This window comes from Pelophylax lessonae, assembly GCF_965119305.1.
Source record: "Pelophylax lessonae genome assembly, chromosome: 3".
In the NCBI taxonomy this organism is placed as follows: Eukaryota; Metazoa; Chordata; class Amphibia; order Anura; family Ranidae; genus Pelophylax; species Pelophylax lessonae.
Window position 1 is genome coordinate 668,477,111 of NC_138770.1, and position 6,191 is coordinate 668,483,301.

Consider the following 6,191-nt stretch of genomic DNA (forward strand, 5'->3'; position numbering starts at 1 on the left):
TCTCTTGTACCATGCCCGCAGTCTCTGACCATCTCTTGTACCATGCCTGCAGTCTCTGACCATCTCTTGTACCATGCCCGCAGTCTCTGACCATCTCTTGTACCATGCCCGCAGTCTCTGACCATCTCTTGTACCATGCCTGCAGTCTCTGACCATCTCTTGTACCATGCCTGCAGTCTCTGACCGTCTCCTTGTACCATGCCCGCAGTCTCTGACCGTCTCCTTGTACCATGCCCGCAGTCTCTGACCGTCTCCTTGTACCATGCCCGCAGTCTCTGACCGTCTCTTGTACCATGCCCGCAGTCTCTGACCGTCTCCTTGTACCATGCCCGCACTCTGACCCGTCTCCTTGTACCATGCCCGCAGTCTCTGACCGTCTCCTTGTACCATGCCCGCAGTCTCGGACCGTCTCCTTGTACCATGCCCGCAGTCTCTGACCGTCTCCTTGTACCATGCCCGCAGTCTCTGACCGTCTCTTGTACCATGCCTGCAGTCTCTGACCGTCTCTTGTACCATGCCCGCAGTCTGACCGTCTCTTGTACCATGCCTGCAGTCTGACCGTCTCTTGTACCATGCCCGCAGTCTGACCGTCTCTTGTACCATGCCCGCAGTCTCTGACCATCTCTTGTACCATGCCTGTAGTCTCTGACCGTCTCTTTGTACCAGGCCTGCAGTCTCTGACCGTCTCTTGTACCATGCCCGCAGACCGTCTTCTTGTACCATGCCTGCAGTCTCTGACCGTCTCGTGTACCATGCCTGCAGTCTCTGACCGTCTCTTTGTACATGCCGGCAGTCTTTTGCTCTAGCGCTCACCTCTACTTTCATTCATCAGATAAAACCCTCATATGTGAAGATTGTTATTCTTATCAGGATATGCATCCAAATGTACATAACAGAAGTGCTGATAACAATGCATGCAGTGAAAGGCAATGACTGTAAACCTACAAAGCTGTATAATCCGTCCTGCAGGTATATTAAACGTGTTACCACTGTCCAGTGCCATCTTATAGGCCCCCGGGCAATGCAGTGCACTGGGGCTCCGCCTACACAATCACCCAGGAGAATAAAAATGCAAATTATGGATAAGGAGATATTAGTACAGCAGTGCCAGGCTAATGCCAGCTTCCAAGTTGAACGGCTGGGTCCGGTGATCACACACATGGACGGGAGTCAGACCCGACTGTCCTATGTGCGCCTGTTCCCGTGGAGGCGGACAGGCATTCCTGCAGTTGTGGGCTCCCCCTCCACGGCCCAAGTGGCCTGACAGCAGCGCAGGGCCGACAGGCGCTTGCCACCTGCTAAGTTCGGCGGCGGGATGCACACGGGAATTGGGACTTCCCCTCCTTGTAATGACAGCCCAATGGCTTCTCAGCCGCATCGGTTGTCATTACAAGACAGCCAACCGTCAGCTATGGAGGCCGGTACCGGGGTGATCCCTCTAGCTGCAGGCATCACTCCGGTACAGCACTTTCCCGAAATATCGGCGATAGCATCACCTTGGTGGCCGATTCTGATATATCAGGGAAAGTGCATATCGGCCCCCCAATATATTGGCTTTGCTGATAATCGGTCGATCTCTAGATCAAACAGCCCTCCAACTAAATATTTCTCACACATTTTTTTTTTTATTCCTTTAGTCCTCACCATAACCTGTATGGTTTACACGGTCTCATTACAAATATACTAGATAACGAGGTTAGCGGTGCATGAAGTCCAGCAGCAGCTCCATTCCCAATACTAATGTATGTATCCAGATAATACAGCAAAGCCGGCCATCACCTGGGGAGATTTCACCAGAAGTAATCTGTTCCATGAAAAAGACATAGGACTTCTACACTCAGACATATCAAATTTTATTTTAAAAAAAATTACCTGGAAAATACCGCATTATGGCCACTAGATGGTGCTGAGTATTACAGGAAATAAATATGCTCCTCAGTTCCAATTAATGGCCCTATTGTATTTTTCCCCATTCACTATTTAGAAAATATAGCCTGAGAACATTTATTTTTGCTCCAGTCGCACAGGAATAGATTACAGTTTATTAGGGTTAAACACCCATGCAGATCTTATGTAAGTACACCTCTGTGTGTTATAATTGTTTCCAGAAGCCAAATACACACCCGCCACCCTTCTTCACAGTACAACTTCCCATACAGTAAGTGGGCGGTTACAAGCAGTGTGCATCCAATCAGTTTGTAGTTTAGTACATTGCTGTTAGCAATGAAAGAGTTACTTGTGTGTAGGTTGGGACTGTGCACCGGCAATTAAAGGGTTAACTGTATGTGATCCTGGACCATGCTCAGGTCACCCACAAAAAGTGTCAGCTCTATGTACGACTTCCCAAATACACCATCCAATCAGAGACCAGCTCCTTGAAAAGTTCACGTATTATCCTAAAATTAATAAAAAAGAAAACTGTTAAAGTGAAGATGGGGGATGGGGAGTGAGCCGAGAGTTTCCAGTTCAGCAGGAAGAAAATTGCCCCGAGGCCAACATGGCGGCTGCAGCTTCTGTATCTGAAAGTGCTAATTGCTCGGCTCCCAGGCGCTAATTACCAACCTAGGATAGGGGCCGCCATTGCTAATGCTGGCTGACTTCTGAAAATGCACATTGCCTGGCCATTGATCTGACCCCTCTGGAATCATTACAGTACATGGCAGTCCATCGCCTTCTGAGAGAGCGCAGGTGCTATTGGCTCAGCAGCATTGATACAAAAACCTCCAGAACAGGAATCTGCTGCTGCAATAATATATATATATATTGTATATCAGAGAACAGCAAACACATATACCCCATATATACCCCAAGTCTGAGAACACCCCATATACACCCCAAGTCTGAGGACACCCCACATACACCCCATGTCTGAGGACACCCCATGTCTGAGAATAGCCCATATACACCCCATGTCTGAGGACACCCCACATACACCCCAAGTCTGAGGACACCCCACATACACCCCATGTCTGAGGACACCCCATGTCTGAGGACACCCCACATACACCCCATGTCTGAGGACACCCCACATACACCCCATGTCTGAGGACACCCCACATACACCCCATGTCTGAGGACACCCCATATATACCCCAAGTCTGAGGACACCCCACATACACCCCATGTCTGAGAACACCCCATGTCTGAGAACACCCCATGTCTGAGAACACCCCACATACACCCTATGTCTAAGGAAACCCCATGTCTGAGAACAGCCCATATACACCCCATGTCTGAGGACATCCCACATACACCCCATGTCTGAGAACATCCCACATACACCCCATGTCTGAGGACACCCCACATACACCCCATGTCTGAGAACACCCCACATACACCCCATGTCTGAGAACATCCCACATACACCCCATGTCTGAGGACACCCCACATACACCCCATGTCGGAGAACACCCCACATACACCCCATGTCGGAGAACACCCCACATACACCCCATGTCGGAGAACACCCCACATACACCCCATGTCTGAGGACACCCCACATACACCCCCATGTCTGAGGACACCCCACATACACCCCATGTCTGAGGACACCCCACATACACCCCATGTCGGAGAACACCCCACATACACCCCATGTCGGAGAACATCCCACATACACCCCATGTCGGAAAACATCCCACATACACCCCATGTCTGAGGACACCCCACATACACCCCATGTCTGAGGACACCCCACATACACCCCATGTCTGAGGACACCCCACATACACCCCATGTCTGAGGACACCCCACATACACCCCATGTCTGAGAACATCCCACATACACCCCATGTCTGAGGACACCCCACATACACCCCCATGTCTGAGGACACCCCACATACACCCCATGTCTGAGGACACCCCACATACACCCCATGTCTGAGGACACCCCACATACACCCCCATGTCTGAGGACACCCCACATACACACCATGTCTGAGGACACCCCACATACACACCATGTCTGAGGACATCCCACATACACACCATGTCTGAGGACATCCCACATACACCCCATGTCTGAGGACACCCCACATACACCCCATGTCTGAGGACACCCCATGTCTGAGGACACCCCACATACACCCCATGTCTGAGGACACCCCACATACACCCCATGTCTGAGGACACCCCACATACACCCCATGTCTGAGGACACCCCATGTCTGAGGACACCCCACATACACCCCATGTCTGAGGACACCCCACATACACCCCATGTCTGAGGACACCCCATGTCTGAGGACACCCCACATACACCCCATGTCTGAGGACACCCCACATACACACCATGTCTGAGGACATCCCACATACACCCCATGTCTGAGGACACCCCACATACACCCCATGTCTGAGGACACCCCACATACACCCCCATGTCTGAGTGCAGAGCACATACACCACTATTTGCAGCCAGTCCATATCTCTATGACATCACTGTGGATGTGCAGTGCTATATATACCCCCCCCCCCCCCCACCATTAGAGAAAAGTTTGTATAATTTCAGCTCTCTGCGGAAGTTCTTTCCCTCTCCTGGGTCTCTGCCAGCACACCGGGGGGTTCTGGGTATTTACCAACACCCAATTCAATAAAAGGGTTAATACGCCCCCCCCCCCTTCCTGTAATCAATGACAGCTGCAGGGCCTGTGCGGAAAAAGTTGGGTGTGGGGGGGGCCCCGGAGCCAGGAAGAGAAGAGCTAACGGCTCACCCCACCACTCTGTAAACCCTGCAGGGGTGACCCCAATCTGGGCGTGGCTGGAAGAGACAGAGATACTCACATTGTGCGGAGTCCTGATTGCTGCCTCACCCGACGTCTGCACCTCCGACCCCCGAATCTGAGCGCAGAGGACGCTGAGTCCTGACACAGATATAGAACTGTATATATATATATATATATATGTATGTGTGTGTGTGTGTATAGAGAGCCCGAGCAGGGAGGGAGAGGATTTCCCAGCAGCAGAGGCGGCTAATAATACAAACACCCCTCCCTGACTGCAGCCTGACAGGGGGCGGAGTCACCAGGGGAGCCACTCCTCAATTAAAGAGAAAGCAGCCCCCCCCCCAGGCTGTCCTTTATACGTCTGCAATGTCCTGACTTCTCCCGCTTTAACATTGTATCAGTGTGAGAGTGCAGGATGATACATTGTATCAGTGTGAGAGTGCAGGATGATACATTGTATCAGTGTGAGAGTACAGGATGATACATTGTATCAGTGTGAGAGTACAGGATGATACATTGTATCAGTGTGAGAGTACAGGATGATACATTGTATCAGTGTGAGAGTGCAGGATGATACATTGTATCAGTGTGAGAGTGCAGGATGATACATTGTATCAGTGTGAGAGTGTAGGATGATACATTGTATCAGTGTGGGAGTACAGGATGATACATTGTATCAGTGTGAGAGTGTAGGATGATACATTGTAACCAGTGTGAGAGTGTAGGATGATACATTGTAACCAGTGTGAGAGTGTAGGATGATATTGTATCAGTGTGAGAGTACAGGATGATACATTGTATCAGTGTGAGAGTGCAGGATGATACATTGTATCAGTGTGAGAGTGCAGGATGATACATTGTATCAGTGTGAGAGTGCAGGATGATACATTGTATCAGTGTGAGAGTGTAGGATGATACATTGTATCAGTGTGGGAGTACAGGATGATACATTGTATCAGTGTGAGAGTGTAGGATGATACATTGTAACCAGTGTGAGAGTGTAGGATGATACATTGTAACCAGTGTACAGGATGATACATTGTATCAGTGTGAGAGTGCAGGATGATACATTGTATCAGTGTGAGAGTACAGGATGATACATTGTATCAGTGTGAGAGTGCAGGATGATACATTGTATCAGTGTGAGAGTACAGGATGATACATTGTATCAGTGTGAGAGTGCAGGATGATACATTGTATCAGTGTGAGAGTGCAGGATGATACATTGTATCAGTGTGAGAGTACAGGATGATACATTGTATCAGTGTGGGAGTACAGGATGATACATTGTATCAGTGTGAGAGTACAGGATGATACATTGTATCAGTGTGAGAGTGCAGGATGATACATTGTATCAGTGTGAGAGTACAGGATGATACATTGTATCAGTGTGAGAGTACAGGATGATACATTGTATCAGTGTGAGAGTACAGGATGATACATTGTATCAGTGTGAGAGTACAGGATGAT

The 6,191-nt window shown here is 49.5% G+C and overlaps 1 protein-coding gene across 1 annotated transcript in view; it reads right to left on the minus strand.

The window, feature by feature from the left end:
• Nucleotides 1–4,887, minus strand: part of CAPN11 (calpain 11) — a 114,508-nt gene extending 109,621 nt beyond the window's left edge. The window contains exon 1 of the mRNA XM_082251650.1: nucleotides 4,780–4,887. The gene's annotated coding sequence lies outside the window, so the exon portion shown is untranslated. The remainder of the gene's footprint in view (nucleotides 1–4,779) is intronic.
• Nucleotides 4,888–6,191: the final 1,304 nt, after the last annotated feature.